Here is a 17415-nt window from a genome sequence, read left to right on the forward strand (position 1 = left end):
GAAGAAACCTGATGTGAAAGTGTGTATCCTGTAAATCGGGGCTGTTGCAATGAGTCTCACAGCAGGCCGGACAGTAACCAGGGGTTTTTGAAAGGGGCAATAAGTGTTGGGATGCAGAAACAAGTGAGATTTAGCTATGCAGAACATTGGGAGGAGCTTCGGCTCAGATCTACCTGAGTTCAAGCCTCGCCTGTTATGTAACAATGGGCAACTCTGCTTAGGTAACCAGAATTTTTGAGCTTTAATATTTTTATCTGTATGAGAGACATACTACCCATAGTGCTGTTTCCAGTGATATAATATGTTCAAGGAGCTTCCTATATAATAGGTATGCGGTCAGTGAGCATTTTTTTCATATTTCTTTCTCCGTAGTACATAACCCATTTGTTCAAGTAATAAATGTAAAATACCCCGATGAAGTGTGTATCAAGTAATAATTATGAAATAGCCTAAAACTTCCGTATCGTGTGTATGTACTGAGCTTATTACTATGTCTGCTGGAACCACGTTGGAAACAATGCAGAGCTGCCCAACCATAGCCGTGTGCTTTGTGGCAGTGCAAATGAGTGCAAAGAGTGGGACCCTGGAGCTAGAGAGTGCGCGCCTTCATTCTTACGACCTGCGGTCCAAATGAACGAAGTTAAGGGATGATACTATTTGGTGGCGATGGAATTTGATTGAATTTAATTTGGCGAAGGATCATGTGCAGAGTGTGACCCAAGTATTTAGCCAAGACCTATCTGTAGAGTATGGCATATATTCTGGATATATAATATCCAGAAGTAAACCTTTAGGGTTCCAAGGATGTTATGGATTGTTTTTAGTTGAATTGCCAGTCTTGTGAGGACTTAAAGTCTGTGAGCCTTTCAGCCTTCTTTGGTTGATGCATAATTTTTGTTTCTAGCTAATTGGAAAAATAATATGCATTGAGAAAATAGTCTTTTTTTTCCTTTTTTTTTTAAAGGACAGAGTCTTACTGTGTATCACTGGCTGACATTAAACTTGCCATTCTAGACTAGCTTGTCCTTGAACTCAGAGAGTTCCACCTGCTTCTGCCTCTGAATTAAAGGCATGGGCCACCGTGAGGCAGGCCTTCTGCGTTTTATCTAAGAAACTTGGATAGGAAATTTTATCTCCATTGAAATAGCCTATGATATTTAGAACAATTCCATCATTCCATAAGTTAACCTGAACTCTTTCTCCTGTCAGGTTGCCATCAGTCTGCATTTCCTTGTTGATGTCAGTTCTGTAGTTATTGTAAGCGCCAATTGTTCACACTCTCAACGGGCACTAGCTTAATGATTTTGGATGGCGACTGTGGCTTGTGGACACATAGCCCAGGGCTTGAGACCCTTGAGGCCCTTGACACTTTCAGGGATACTTTAGGGGTATTGCTCTGTGTCTCTATAAAACAGACACTATTGCATAACTGATTTGCTTTCTAGGCTGAATCTTGGAAATATTTAAAATTAGGATTGTGGAATAGGTTATCAATGTAATCCTTCCAGACTAACTTTGTCTATCAAGAGCTAAAATTTAGCAAAGGAGACAATGCCACTTTTAAAAGTGAGAATTGGGAATTGTAAGAAAAATTACTAAGGTTACTAAGATACGAAGGATACTAAGATACCAAATTCTCTTTGTCCTTTTAGTTGGAGTTCCTCATGTCTATTAAGGATATCCATGGAAGGTGAGATATAACCACGGTGGTCTTTTTGGTTCTCTTCTCTTTATATGCATTCTGGCATTTCAGACGTTCTAAAGAGACGCTGTGTTTGGTAACCTGCGTAATGAACATTGCTGTGGTAAGGAGTTTTCTTTTGATGGAAAGCAATGAGACCACATTTGTTCCCTTTTCACTTTCCATTTGGAAGTTACAAATGCAGATGGCCTTGCTCCTGTTCCTGGGGCCTTTCCTCTTTCTGACTCTATAAAATGAAGAAGAACTCTCAGGTTTGCATGTCAACTTTTCAAGGATTTTTCGAAGATTTGGGAATTCAGGCATATGACAAATAAGCCATTTAGCTCCTTGAAGCCTAGCTTGTAGTTAGGAAAAGGTTTAACTGATAAGAAAACGATAAAGAAAGATATACATTAGCCGAGTGAATTTTGAACGATTATTATTAATTATTTTGAGATGGGATATTAACTGTGTTCCTAGACTTTTATTGTCTAACTTTTGGGTATGTATGACCCAGAGCCTGGAGTAGCTGGAAGTATGAACACATACCACTTCAACCAGATTATTTTTTTAGATTGCACATAGTCCCGGGCTCAGAGCACAAACATTCATCTTGATTTTTTTTTTGTTAGACTCGCTACACCTTTCCTTTCATACTAACACTTCATAACACATCTTTCCCACATTTCCCCTTTAAATTCTGTATTTTTTCTTTGCTTTCTAATATATTCTGTACTAAATATATAAAGTCGCTGCCTACTAAATTGTGCCTCTCACATTTGCATTTGGTTTGTCTTCGCAATCCCATAACTGGGATTTAGGAAAAATAGAAAGTCCCAACAAAGGAAAGGCCAGTTTTTTTTTCTTTTTCTTTTTACTAGTCAGTGTTTTTTTTTTATTCTACATCCCGACTGCAGTTTCTTCTCCCTCCTCTCCTCCTGTCTCCCCATCCTGTCTCTGCTCTGCCCTCTCCAACTATTCCTCGCTTCTGAAAAAGGGCCTCCCGTGGGTGTCATATGAAGATGAGGTAAGATTAAGCTTCTCCCCTTGTATTAAGGTGTGCAAGGCAAGCCAGTATGAGGAATAGATTCCCAAAAGACAGCCAAAGAGTCAGGGAAAGGCCCCGATCACACTGATAGGAGTCACACAGATAGACCAAGCTACACAATTGATGATATCTATCTATCTATCTATCTATCTATCTATCTATCTATCTATCTATCTATCTATCTATCTATAGAGAGAGGACCTAGGTCAGCCCCATGTGGGGCTTCCTAGCTGTGGGTCTAGAGTCTGTGAGTTCCTATGAGTCCACATTATTTGTTTCTGTGAGTTCCCTAGTGATGACCTTGACCTCCCCAGTCTGATACAATCCCTCCTCCCCTCTTCAACAACATTGCCAGAACTCAGTCCAGTACTTGGCTGTCGGTCTCTGCATCTGTTTCCATCAGTTACTGGATGAAGGCTCTCTGATTGCAATTAGGGTAGTGACCAATCTGATTACAGGATGGCCAGTTCAGGCACCTTCTTCACTATTGCTAGAAGTCTCATCTGGGGTCATCCTTGTGGATTCCTGGGAGTTTCCCTGGCACCAGGTTTCTCCCTGATCCTGAAATGCTCCCCTCCCCCCATAAAGACATCTCTTTCATTACTCTCTTTCTCTGTCCCTCCCCCAGCCTGCCCAACCCGATCCCTCATGGTCTCACAACCTCTCACCCCTTGCCCCCAGTTTATCTAGGGGATCATTTTATTTCCCCTTCCCAGGGACATCCATGTGTTCCTCCTTGTTATTTAGCCTCTTTAGGGCTGTGGATCGTAGCATACAAGGCTTCTGTTCCTTCCCTGTGTCCTGCCTGTCAGACCCAGCAGAGGGTTGCTCCTCGTCAGTGTCCAGCACATCATACTGAAGAGCACTTAGCCTACCAAGCATGTCCAGGTTCCATAAAAGAGGGAGAGGGTGTTCCCTTCTCCACGGGACATGCTCATAGTGGTCACAGTGCCTTGGACACTGTTCTCATGTAATGATTGGGGGAAACAAACTTTGCAATTCTCCCTGGCTGGCATGGCCTAGAACTTTAGAAAGAAGCAAAACAATGATGTCTTGATGTTAGGCAAACATTGTGATGACAGGAATGTGGGAAAGCAGAGGGGGTAGAGGAAGGTGCCAGACATTGACCTTTGACCTACACACGCATGCGTGTGCGTACGTGCACATACACAAGGCATACATAAGCACATTTAACACACACAAGAGCATACACACAGAGAAATAATCTTACACTCCTGATAATTTGGCTAATCCTTTCTAGGTATGTTTTATTCTAAGATGTGCAAGAAATGAGTTAAGGGAAAAAACTAAACTGTGATGGATTTGAAGGACCAATTTGAATTTAAATTTAGTAAATTCCTTCCTATCCCAGGGAACTTCCAACAGATTGTAAGAATTTTGTGACTTTGATTCATTTGTAGCTATCTGAAGAAAGTTTCTTTACTTATTTGAGGGTGCAAACAGATTGGAGTAGTGATGTATCTCTGGGGCTTCTCCAACAACTTTAAATAATCTTTTGTTTGACAGTCGTTCCCCCAGCTCTTTTCCTTCCTTCCATCTATCCATCTACCCATCCATCCATCCATCCATCCATCCACCCATCCATCCATCCATCCATCCATCCATCCATCCATCCATCCATCCATCTATCAATCCATGGATCCATCCGTTTTCCTATCTATCAACCCACTCTCCTGTCCAATTTAAAAGAATTTATTGTGTATATACTCTGTACCAGGTGAAATTTACCTTCAAATTTTCCTTGTTTTCTGACAGGATAGCAGTTTCCTCTACTTCAGGCAACGATTATTACAGACCCACACTTCAGATCACGACAGAATCAAAGCGTTAACAATAGATGCTCGCACATTCTGCCTCACAGAATGATGCTACACTTTGCAAACAAGCAAAACAAGATAAACTGAATGAGCAAACGTGGGGTGATTATGACAACAGCCCTTCTATTGACCTCACCTGTTAGGCAAAGATTCTGCCCTGATTAGCCAGAACACTACGTTTTTTCTTTAGAAACAAAGCACATTTTTTTTTTAAAAAAAAAACTGGAATAGGATTTTATCACTTTCCCCATTCCTTTCCTCAAGTTTGAATGCCTTCTTGTCTTTGCTATTGTTACATATATATGTATGGTTGTGTATGCACAGACATATAAGCAACCTTGCTATTATCACATATAAATGTATGTATGTGTACACACAGACATATAAATACAATCTTCTGAGTGTATTTGTTTGTGTGTATATGGTTTCAGGGCTGGCCATTCTACATATTCTAATCCTCCTCCCTCCAGTCAATATTTGCCTGTAGTTCTTTGTCTAGGGGTGGGAGGGACCCTGTGAAATTTTTCGCCTTCCAAGTTAATGTGTCCATTGTTATTGTCATTGTTCTGGTCTTGTTTATGCAGTTATTATTACTACATTTTTGATACTCACTATAGTTAATTGTTAGATGAAGAGTTAAAGTTGGATGCATTTTCCTCTTTATTTTGAAAAATTTTCAGATGGTTTAGGGCAAATACAAAAATATGCTGTATTTATTTATGATACATCTCTGTTGGGAAACAATAATCCTTTTGCTTCTTAATCTAAATTGAGCTGCAGTGTACCAATAAAACAAGTCACAACATAGAAAGTAAATTTTCTCTGTATAAATAATTAACTCTTTAAGATTTATTGGCCTTTCTCTATTTCCCCCTTTCTCTGAGTGGTGTAATCCAAATAAAATGTTGCATTTATTCTTGTCTGATAAAATATTCATAAAAGAAACCACTACCTTTGGATTTGGATTAGGGAGCTGGAAAAAACATGATTATGAATGTTGACCCTTGTCCAAGAGCTACCTAAAGCCCATTAGCCGAAACCAAATGTCTGCAGGGAATCTACTTTCATTTTGCCTCTGTTTTCTTTTGCTTCTTGGTTCTTGTTAAAACTTGCATTACCTTTAAACTGCTACATGATGAGTTTGAAGCAGACAAAAGTCTGTGATTAATCCATGTTACATCCCCTGTACTCGATGATAAGTTAGCCTGGACTTGGCCTGAAAACCAACATAGATAATCCGGGTGGCTCTGGAAATATTAAGAGATCGAGAAAGAAGATTCAGTTCCTGGTAAGCAGATTTTACTGCCATGGAAGTGAAATTTAGAATTGAGATTTAGGTTTTTGAGATTTGAGATCCTTTGCTGTGTGGAGATAGATGTGTAGCAACAGTCAGAGAAAAACTCCCCTAAATCCCTTGGTTTTGCATGTGTTCACATTTGTCTGTAATATAAAAGGTTTATTGTGTGTTTGGTATGATCTAATGGATTCCAAACCAAGACAAAAGGGCATTCTGGTGCCCAGCAAGCAACCTAAACTTGCTCTGAGGAAATAACCTAGCAAGTTTCTGAAGACCCCAACTGGTAGACAGTAAGTTCTAATACATTTAGGTCTCAAACACCCTCCCCTACCTTTTCTTTCCCAGTGATAGATTCTGAAGATTTTTGCACATGCTATGCAAGTATTCTATCACTGAGCTCCAAACCCAGTTCTATTTTTCTTGCCCATGAAACATTGGAAAAAGTCATTTAAATTTTGTTTATTTTACACCGGCAAGTCTTTTGTGCATATGTATGTCCATGCACCACATATACGCCTGGTTCCTGTGGTGGCCAGAAGAGGATGAGAGGATGTCAGTTCAATTGAAACTCAAGTCACAGATGGTTGTGAGTCATCATGTGGGTGCTGGGAATTGAACCAGCTTCTCTGAAAGAACAGTCAGGGCTCTTAAGTGCTAACCCATCCTTTGAGCTCAGAAAACTAAAGGTTTAAAGGTAAATTATGATACAGCTAATTGCTTGATTCTTCTTTGGAATATGTTATTTTTAATGAAACAAAAAGTAGCCTTTGTGATCTAACTAATTTTCTAAAAAAACTTTTAGTTAATGATTAAACCATCTTCATTTGCAAGGAATGGCTTCTCAGAGGAGACACTGGGATGTCCTTTTTCAGGGATGATTTTCCTGGATGATGGTGCACATCATTTTGTGTGTGTCTGATGTAGCACTTTTTTTTTTTTTTGAGAAGCTGCTTGTTTGAGATCATGTCTCTTAAAAAAAAGTACAATTGAGGTGGGAACAAAAGGAGATCTCTTATTTATTTTTGAAAATAGTCCAGTTTCACAAAATGTCCAAACCGGGGAGCCAGTGAACTGATCAACGTTAGTTCTACAGTTGGAGTCACCATGGGAGGGGGACTATTGCTGAGTCTCTACCCCACCAGCCCCATCAAGAGGTACAACTGAAAAAGCTAAGGTTTGTGTATAGTTCAAAAACGTACTTGAATTAGACTAGAACAACAAGCCCAAGGAGGATCCGCGCCAACAGGAACTGACAGGGCCTTTGTATCTGAAGTGTCAGCATTTGGCCGGTTTGCCATAGGGTAGACGGTTCAGTGTCAGCATCAGGGGTTTGAGTAATTCTCCTTTCTCTGACCTGGCAGAGTCTGAGAATTTCAGATAATTTTCCTTCCTACATTGGATAGTGGTCGAGTCTTGCTGAATGAGTTGCTTCATTCTACTTAGGAATTGATGACACCAGTTAGATGTTGTAAGTTCCAGAGAAAGACACAACACTCTCCGTTTGTGTATACATGACTTGCCTCCGAAGGGCATGGCCAGTGAGGGGATTCTAGGGAACTTGGAAATAAGGAAAAATAAAATTTCAACGATTAACCTTTTATTGCTTAGAACTTCATATATTTATAAGCTTGGGAACATACCGAAAATACACTTTTAAAATCTGGCCTAATTTGTTCACAACATGTAATGAATGATTTTGTGTGCCAGCTCTCTGGAGCATGATTCTTAACGGCTCTCACCCTTCTATTTTGTGATTCCATCTTGCTGGATGTTGAGTTGTCTTCAGTATCTCTCTTTTGGAGATCACATCTTAATGAGCATCACTGCATTGCTTGAGTTTTCTTTCTTTCAGCTGTTTCCCAGAAGTAGAGCTAGCATTGCACTTCTGTGTTAAAAATATAAATATTTTTTCAGACCTGAAGCATGAGTTGAAGGTTTTTGTTAGAGGGGAAATTAAAGTGGGAGATTGGTTTTGAGACCAAAAAATAACAAAACAAAACTCACAGTCTAGATTAAATAGATGAGTCCCCTCCACCCCCAAAGAAAAGACGTTTTCTCTTATAACTCCTGGGGACCCAAAAGAAACAGCACAGAAGAATAAAGAGCTCACCCTTAACCTCAGAGCCAACGATAGAGTTGGAAAGGGAGTGTTCCGATCTGGTGGTTTTGTCAATGAGGCCGTAACTGGTACAGTTACAGAATTCAGGACTCCCTACAATAGTTAGAGCCATGCAGAAATGTGGGCAAGGAGTCATTGTATAGTAACGATCACATTACCTTAAACTTACATACATTGGAATTTTGGTCTTCACCTGCTGAGGTTTTGTGTGCTTTGCAAAAAAAACGCAAGCTGAAGTTTTATGGCACCGTTGGGGACGGTTAGCTCTGAGTTCAGGTGATAAGGGAGATCCTATTACAGGAATAATTGAGGAAATGCATGTGAAATACAAGGCTTCATGTAATTTATGCCTTATTTTGTTGTGCAGTTTTAACCTGCAGTTTTTGTGCCTCTCCTGGAAGTGGTGAAGAGGGATAAGAGGCGAACATGCTGTGCAAGCATCCCCTTACTTCTCTCTGCTCAGGAGCAATCCGATCACACCTCCATCTCTATGGGCCGGAGCCATGACTTTCAGTTAAATTACTATACTGACATCAATCTGATTTTGGACTGAATTTCACATGTTTAAAAACCTAAGCACTATTTACCAATCCCTGATGAGACATAATGAAATAGCTCCAACAGCAGATCTAATGCTGATATCCAACCATAGACAGAGCTGAATTAAACAGAATTACAGCTCTGTGAGAAGATATGGGTAAACATAGCTCAAAACACTTTATTTGATGAGAGAGAGAGAGAGAGAGAGAGAGAGAGAGAGAGAGAGAGAGATTGAAGTTGTTAAAAATCAAGCCCTGTATATGTGTGTGTGTGTGTGTGCATGTGTCTCTTTGTGTGTGGATGCACATGCACATTTGTATACGTGCAGATAAAGGCCAGATTTTAGCACCGGCTGTCTTTTTTGATTGCTCTTCACCTTATTTTTGAGATAGGGTGTCTTGCTGAACCTGACATTTGTCAGATCAGGTAGATAGTTAGACAGGAAGGTTCAGGGACCCAGGAGTCTTTTCATTAACTCCTCCCTAGCTGTGGGTTTGCAGATGATGTTTGCCCCTTTGTCCTGTCTTCTCCATGAGTGCTGGGAATCTGAACTCAGGTCCTCATTTTTGTCTGGCAAACACTTCAGCAAGAGTCATCTCTCCAGCCACAAAATCTCTTTTGAGCTATCCTATATCTCAAAGAATAGAAAATGACTCACACCGGCCATCCACCACATTCCACAATGTCTATTACGAATACTGACTCCTAGACTCCAATTATGGGGTGACTGTGGCAATCTCATGTTCTTAAGTGCCTTTACCTCAGCCTTCCAAGCCTCTGGTACAAATAGGTATTAGAGATTTCCTTTTTGGGGTGAATCTGCATATTGTTGTTTGCAATTTAGAAGAATGTAAAGCCATCCAAATACACCGTATTCCTAGATAGGTCCTGTGACTATTTGGGTTTCTTTTCTCCTTTCATTTACTTGTGTTTAAAGATGGAAAAGTAAAATACTCTGCAAAATTTTAGGAATATGCAGTATAATTTGTAAGTTAAATGACACTATTCTTTATCTGGGCATTGAGAAGGAAAATAATGATCAATGTCATTAGTGAATATTTACTGAGCCTTTTACCTTTAAGTTACAAAAGGTAGCAGAAGGGGCCATAAGAAGTAGTGTTTCTCAAATTGTATGAAGGTTTGAGAAATGCCAGAGATATCATCACACATGTTCTGGAGTTTCTAGGAACAGACGGATAGAGCATGGCCATGCCAGCAGCTCCTAATCCTTTCTTTTCCATAAGTGACGCTCCTTTCCCCGCAACTCAGTGTCTGAAAGTCATCATAGAGCTTCCACTAGACTGCAAAGGATCATGGGTCACACGATGAGCAGGAGAAGGGCATGTCTGGGCATTAGGGACTACTAGGAAGCTGAAAGATGGAAAATGAAATAACAGAAGTAAAAATTTTAATGATAAGCGAGACATGCTTATGTTATAACTTCAAATAACGTATGAAAACATCAAGTGACTAGTAAAACCCCTTTCCAAACTCAGATATTCTGCATATAACCAATTTTTAACATCTGTTACATCATTGTGGAGATTTCCAATTTTGCTTCATGCAAATATACAGTATTTACATGAATACTCAAATAAGATGATATACAAAAACGATGATGATGCCTGCTATCAGTCAAGTGTTGAATGTGGACCATGCTCTGTGCTGATTGCTTTACAGGTAGCGTGCTTTTTAATCCTCACACCTTTAGAATGTATCAAGAAGGCACTAAAATTACTACAGTTTAACAGAGGAAAAAACCCGAGGTACTGTGACTATAAGAAATGTGACTGATATGTGGCTTGATCTGTTGGGGAGGGCAACACTGGGACCAGGACTTATCCTGGGTGCAAGGACTGGCTTTTTAGAGCCCATTCCCTATGATACGTTACCTTGCTCAGCCTTGATACAGAGAGGGAGGGGCTTGTTCTTGCCTCAACTTGGTATACCAAACTTTGATGATTCGCCAAGGAGGCCTTATCTTCTCTGAGGAGTGGATGGCGAATGGAATGGGGGAAGGTGGGATGATAGGAGAAGGGGCGGGAGGGGAACTGGGGTTAGTATAGTATGTAAAATTTAAAAAATTTAAATAAAAAAATAAAAAAAGAAATGTGACTGAGATCTCAGTGCGAGTAAGTGGTAGAACCAATTAGAAAGGATGTATTGCAGCTCCAGGGTATGAGATGTTAAATTTTGATGTACACTTAAAAATTTCTCTAAGGCGTCTCAGTACAACATTCCATGAGGAGCATGAGTTTCCCTAAACCTTCTCAGTCTTGAGTTGGTTTAAACTTTGCCATCCTGGGGTCTGAACTTTCTCATGTGTTGGTTTGTAGATTGGTACCTGAATAGAAGCAAGATGATGCTAGGTATTTTTGGGAAATCATATTTATTTTGCAAGAACCTCTTACATCACACTTTCTGAAAGTAAGAATCCAACAGTATGATGAATTTGCCTTTTCTCCTACTTCATTGTGCCTTTTCCTCTCATTTGAATCAGAGTTCCTTTTTAATAATCCTCAACCAGTGAGTTACTTCTTGCTTTGAGATTTAGGACAGGACATGAGAAGGGGCATTACTCAGAATTCTGAAAGCCAGTAAGTTTAAGAATATGTTTACAGGTTGTGCATTTTGCTGTGATATACTTAGCTACTGAGAGCCACATGTCAATGTATCCACACATACTTTTATTCTATTTTTTGGTGTATTTATGTGTGTATATGTGCATATTTATGAACTTTGTATAGAGTGAGAATTTAGATGATGGGGCCATGTCCTACCTGTACGTAGCTTAAAGGTAGCACTGAACGTAAAAATATTGTATTGAACACTCATGGTCCCCAAGTTCCTGTGCCAAATGCTAGAGCACGTGGAGATCCAACAGACACTTTTCCTGTCCAAATAGTGCTCCTAGGTTGTCAGGAGAGAAAGAAGAGGACTGAGTTATCATACCACCAAAAGCTGACTTGGTCATCAGCAAGTTAGAGCTGTCCCTGACAGTAAGGGAACTGGTCACCCCTTCTGCATATGGAGCCTTTAGGAGAGTCAGCAGAAGTTGTGGACTACAGCGCAGAGAGATGGCTCAGGTTCCGGTGTAGATGGCAGTAGATGTGAAGAAATCAACTTCAGATATGTTCAGGGGAGAGAGTCTAAAGTGTTTGTTGGTGGCTTTGATTTGTGTGGTAAGGAAAAAGAACAGTGTCCAAACGAAAAACCCTACTGCACATACATTGTGCTGCTATTCTTTGATTTCAGGTATTATTATTATTATTATTATTATTAAAAATTTCACCTCCTCTCTTCCTCCCATTTCCTTCCCCCTCCCTTTACTCCCCCTCCCCCTCCCTCTCCAGTCCAAAGAGCAGTCAGGGTTCCCTATCCTGTGGGAAGTTCAAGGTCCTCCTCCCCACATCCAGTTCTAGGAAGGTGAGCATCCAAACAGACTAGGTTCTCACAAAGCCAGTACATGGAGTAGAATCAAAACCCAGTGCCATTGTCCTTGGCTTCTCAGTCAGCCCTCCTTGTCAGCCACGTTCAGAGAGTCCGGTTTGATCACATGCTCCATCAGTCCCAGTCCAGCTGGCCTTGGTGAGTTCCCATTAGATCAGCCCCACCATCACAGTGGGTGGGCGCACCCCTCGCGGTCCTGACTTCCTTGCTCATGTTCTCTCTCCTTCTGCTCCTCATAAGGACCTTGGGAGCTCAGTCCAGTGCTCCAGTGTGGGTCTCTGTCTCTATCTCCATCCATCGCCAGATGAGGGTTCTAGGGTGATATGCAAGATACTGATCAGTGTGCCAAAGGGCTAGGGCTGTGTTGGAGAAAAAGACCTGTGAGTTACTTTTGGAATGACGTGTACTCTTGGTGCTTTGTGATAACTACGAAAACAGGATCTTATGCTGCTCATGGCTGAACCCTTGCTGCTAGTGCTGTCCTGAATTTTGATGAAAGCAAAAAGTATTTTTGAATAATTTAAGGATTTTTGTTAGTTTCAAGCTACTCTACTTTTATTAATAGTATTTGAACATTTTATTTTTGTTAAAACAAATATTTCATATGTTGTAGATATTATTAATAGAATTTCCCCTGTGCCATCCTGTTGTCTAAATGGATTATTTATTTCATGAAGGAAAATATTTGGTTTTTAAATTAGTGTAACTGACTTCTTAAGTTCTCTTTAAATATTTTGTTAAAGATCTATTCTGTTATTTCAAATTGTGTGTATGTATATATACCTGAGTGCAAGGCCAGGGGTATCACATCCCCTGGAGCTGGGTTACAGGAAATTGTGAGGCACGCAGCATGGGTGCTGGGTACCAGACTCAGGTCCTCGGCTAGAGCAGTCAGCACTCTTAACCACAGTTTATTAGGAATGGTGCCTAGCATGGTGCCTGGAGCAAAGAGATAAAGGATTCTTCAAAGACTAAGAGTCTTTGAATGGCAGTCTTTGAATGAACTGGGAATGGCAGTTTGGAGGGTGCTGGAGGGCAGTTTGGAGGGAACTGGCAGTTTGGAGGGAACTGGAGGGCAGTTTGGAGGGTGCTGGCAGTTTGGAGGGTGCTGGTAATCGATGACCTTTAAGAGCAGAGAAAGACCACCACCTTTCCCCCTGTGTGCTTTCAGAAGCTCACATTGAAGGAATGGTATGGATGTTGATTGAAATACGTCACCCTGCTTCCCCTACAGTGACTGTACTAAGTAGGTCAAGGACCCATTATGATTTATTTCCAAAATGTACATGGGCACAGTGTTGGCATTTATTGTCAGGGGATGGTTAGTAGGAACTCAATGGTATGATCAGAGCAGAAGCTTCTTAAGGCTAAAAAAGCTTGCAGGGCTTGCCACGCCATTCCTTTCTCATTTCTAACCTTTAAGGGTCAACTAAGACCACCCACAATGAACCAGGTTCTGCAGGAGGTGTCAAAACAGGCAAGGGAAAGAAAGATTCTGAATAACACATTCAACTTTCCTTGCTATCCTATGATATTTCTACACATTACTTGTGGCTGAATTGAAAAATGTGTCACAGACAAACCGTTCAAAAATATTACCATATATCTGCCATTTAATTGATTGATTTGGCAAATATCCAGGATCTTATCTGAGTCCATTTTTTATAACAGAAGTTGGGGTGTCAGGAAAGTATAAGAGTCCATCCTTGCCCTAATATAACTCACAGCCTGGAGGGCCAACAGACATAACCAAAATGAGAGGGGTTTCCAAGAGAGTGGTACCAAGCAACGAGACAGAAGAAGCAGGATGATGAATTGTCAGGTGAGTTGGGCTGTGTCTGTTTTACTGGGTTCTCTCCCCCACCCCTTTTGTGAATCAGGGGTTTGAGCACTAACAGATTGCAGGCTGTTGTATCATAAGACTCTTCATTGCCTGAGTTGAATTTCCTTCAGGACTTGCAAAATCTTGGGTCATGGGATTCCAACCTAAGATGTAAAAAAAAAAAAAAAAAAAAGTCCGCAGTTTCTGTTCCCTGTTTGTAATTCTCCTTCTCTAAGCACCATGACGGAGCAGAGCCTTTCCAGAGGGCACCTATGTAAACAGAAGGTGGTCTTTAATTCCCCTGTATAAAGGTGTTCCAGAAACACGACGAGCATCCTTCAACAGCGGGCAGCTTCAGGAAGACTTGAGGTTATTTCTGCAGGTTTTATTTTTTTTTATTTTCTCCCCACTTTTTAAAGGGCTCTAAGAACAGCAATGTTTAATCTTGGAATATATGAGCGTTCTGTTGGACATTTCTCTTTCTTGTCTTAATTATTGACTGGAGATCCCGCCAGGTCCAGTACACTTGACAGTTGCTTTGTCACGGAGCAGTTCCAACTGTCTCAGTACTTGCAGTGAGATATTACTTGAAAGAAACAATTCAGTTTTCTACCTGCAAATTGACGCACTGATAACAATAGCTTTGGATTCAACAAGGACACTGTGTAATTGTCTACTAAGCCTAAGATTGTCTTGCCTTTGAGTTGTTTAAAGAGCCTTGTGATTTCTGAAATGCAGTCGAAGGTAGGGGAAAATGGAAGTGTGGGGAAATCAAATGATGAAGTGTCATGCACTAACGTGATTGTTAGCTGCGTTGTCCAGTACACACAGCGTCAGCCCCTGTGGTTGAGCTGTGAGGTGTGGGTGCTCAGGCCTGTATCTGGGGCAGGTTAAGAGAGGAGACTGCACCCCACTGGTGCTGCATTTGGGGAAGTGTGACTTTGCTTCAGTGTTCCACCACCCTTATGGAGCCCACACCCCTACAGCTACCAAGAATTATAGAAGTGGTGGCTTAGTGTTCTTCCTATCTAGGGCTCTCCTCCCACCACCTCCCCATCTGGACCTAACCTATGACTTCTGCTATCTTATCCACCAAGTCCACCTAAGGCCACCTAATCACCTAATGTTTGTGAACGTGTCTAGGGAAATAATTTCATATTGATAGCGAACATGTCTTAATAATACAAAAAAAGAACAAAAAAAGTAGAAAGGAAGAAATCAGTCACTTTGAAATACATATACTGACTCCTACAATCCTTCCTTCCCCACTTCTGCAGCCAGAGGGGTCGAGGACACCAAAAGAACATGGCCCACAGAATCAACTAAGTAGGGCTTAGAGGATCACAGAGACTGAACTGACAGTCATGGAGTCTGCATGGATCTGTAAACATGCAGGCCTCTACAAACATGCTGTGGTTGTGTAGCTAAGGGTGTTTGTGGGACTCCCAACAGTGGGAGTGCGGGGTGGCTCTGACTCTTTCCCTGTCTCATGGGACATTTTTCCTCCTACTGGGTTGCCTCATACAGACTTGATATGAGGGTTTGTGTCTAGTATTATTGTAACTTGTTATGCTGTGTTTGGTTCATATCTCTGGGAGGCCTGCTTTTGTCTGAAGGAAAGCAGAGGAACAGCGGACTTGGGGCAAAGGGAGGTATGGAGAGAAACTGGGAGGGGCAGAAGGAGGGGAAGGATATGGTAGAGACATAGTGTATGAGAGAAGAATAAGAAAAAGAGAAATATATAAATGGTATTATTGCCTTGGTTAATAGCAAGCTTTGGGTGTGTTATGAATTAAATCAAATCCCACTTGTTTCTGAACTAAGTTCACAATAAATTTGTTGAAAATCTTTAACTTTCTAGTCCTAATTTAAAATTTTGTATGTTCAGAAGCCCAGTTCAATAAGTACCTGTTAAACCTCACCATGGACCTCGTACCATGCCAGGCTCTGCTAACAAGGGACACCCTTCTGGGTGAAAACCGATGTGAATGACAACATATTGGGGAAACTTCACTCAGCCGTCGAGCATCATGTGTTCTGACAGAGACGTTTGAAAACACTAGCTCACCTGTGCACCGGAGGAGGCTTACATTATTTCCACACTTACAGATGAGAACGTTTGCATCCTGAGAGTTCCTGCCACCCTCGCAAGGTGACGAGATGTGGTTAAAATAATACCTCATACTTGGATCATCGGACTCCACAGTTTGTACTGTTATTGTGAGCACTACTTTCCAATGTAAAAATATTTAGAGACATGTGAAAAAGGTTGATGTACTTTTGTGTCTAGGTAGGCAGCGTTAAGAAAGCAGTTCTGGAAAAGTATCATTATTGAATTTTAGATTGTTCAAAAAGCAAAAGAGTAAATTATTGGAGTTCCTCCTTTCCTTGAAAAATCAAGATGGGAAGGGAAAATTATATTGTCTGACTTTTGTAAGCAGATTTCTGAAACGCATTGACTACTTCCTGCCGACCCGGCTGCCCAGTGTCATTTGCCTGTGCTGACAATGTTTACATCTCCTGCTTTGGTATTTTCTGTGCATTGATGCGTTTGTCATTCCTTACAGACCTGAATTTTGTCATTTAACAATCAACCTTGTTTGTGTTTCTAAGAAGACCAGAGTCACTTGTCAGCATAATAAACCATTGATGCTTACCAACGTCCAACTCTCCTGTTAAAGAGAGCGATTTCTGCATTTGACATTTGAAACAGTAGGAAGGAGGCTCAGATGGCAATGTCACCAAGTTCTCTGAGCACAGTGGGCAGCTCTGTAAAGTCACTGCTTGGAAGTGGACAGCACAGGCTCATGGGTTTGAGTACTGATAGTTTTAATGCAAGATTTATTGCAGCAGATTGACAACTTAAAGAGTTCTCTCTCTCTCTCTCTCTCTCTCTCTCTCTCTCTCTCTTTCTTTCTGTGTGTGTGTGAGAGAGAGAGAGACAGAGAGACAGAGAGACAGAGAGACAGAGAGAGAGAGCACATATTTTACTTCTCCTATTTTTTGAAGTCTATGGAGAAGAGAACACCTTCCCAAAGGTCAGAATTCATTTTAAAGTAAGACAGAGGGAGGGAGAAGGAGGGAGAGCCAGAGAGATCATCAAATGAGGAAGTGATTTTTCTAATTATCAGAAACAGGAGCGGAGAAATAATGGCCGAAGTTCACCTCCCCATGGGGGAATGAATCATCAAAATAACCGGTGGAAAACAAGGTTGTGCAACCGTGAGCAGCGTGTGTCACCGGCTGGTGGAATTTTTAGAAAGGCAGCAGTTTGGGCTCATCACTGTGGTTCGTGATTGCACACACCTGTTCGGGGCATGGATTTTGCAACCCCCAAAAAGGGGAAACTGAACTCACTGCTCCTCCTGAGCTGTGCAAAATAGCAGAAAACCACAGCTGCTCAAGCAGTTAACAGATATCAGTAAAATACCCGTGTTACATAATTAAGGATAACGTTCTTGAAGCATATGGGCTGAAGGTATTATACTCTCATTAAAACTTTAGGTAGCAAACAATTTAGCATATTCTTATACTCTCTTAGAGTTGAATTCTATAATAAATGTTTGTAATTAGCCATGCTGTTAACCAGGTTACTAAATAATACATGAAGACAAAGGCTG

The 17415-nt window shown here is 41.0% G+C and overlaps 1 long non-coding RNA gene across 1 annotated transcript; it reads left to right on the forward strand.

The window, feature by feature from the left end:
• Positions 1 to 13638: 13638 nt before the first annotated feature.
• On the forward strand, positions 13639 to 16451 carry LOC146890453 (uncharacterized). The gene is made up of 2 exons (XR_014998753.2): positions 13639 to 13795; positions 15684 to 16451. It is a non-coding gene; the product is annotated as an uncharacterized LOC146890453 (long non-coding RNA).
• Positions 16452 to 17415: the final 964 nt, after the last annotated feature.

The sequence above is a fragment of the Myodes glareolus genome, chromosome 21 (genome assembly GCF_982192425.1).
Source record: "Myodes glareolus chromosome 21, mMyoGla1.1, whole genome shotgun sequence".
NCBI classification, from domain to species: domain Eukaryota; kingdom Metazoa; phylum Chordata; class Mammalia; order Rodentia; family Cricetidae; genus Myodes; species Myodes glareolus.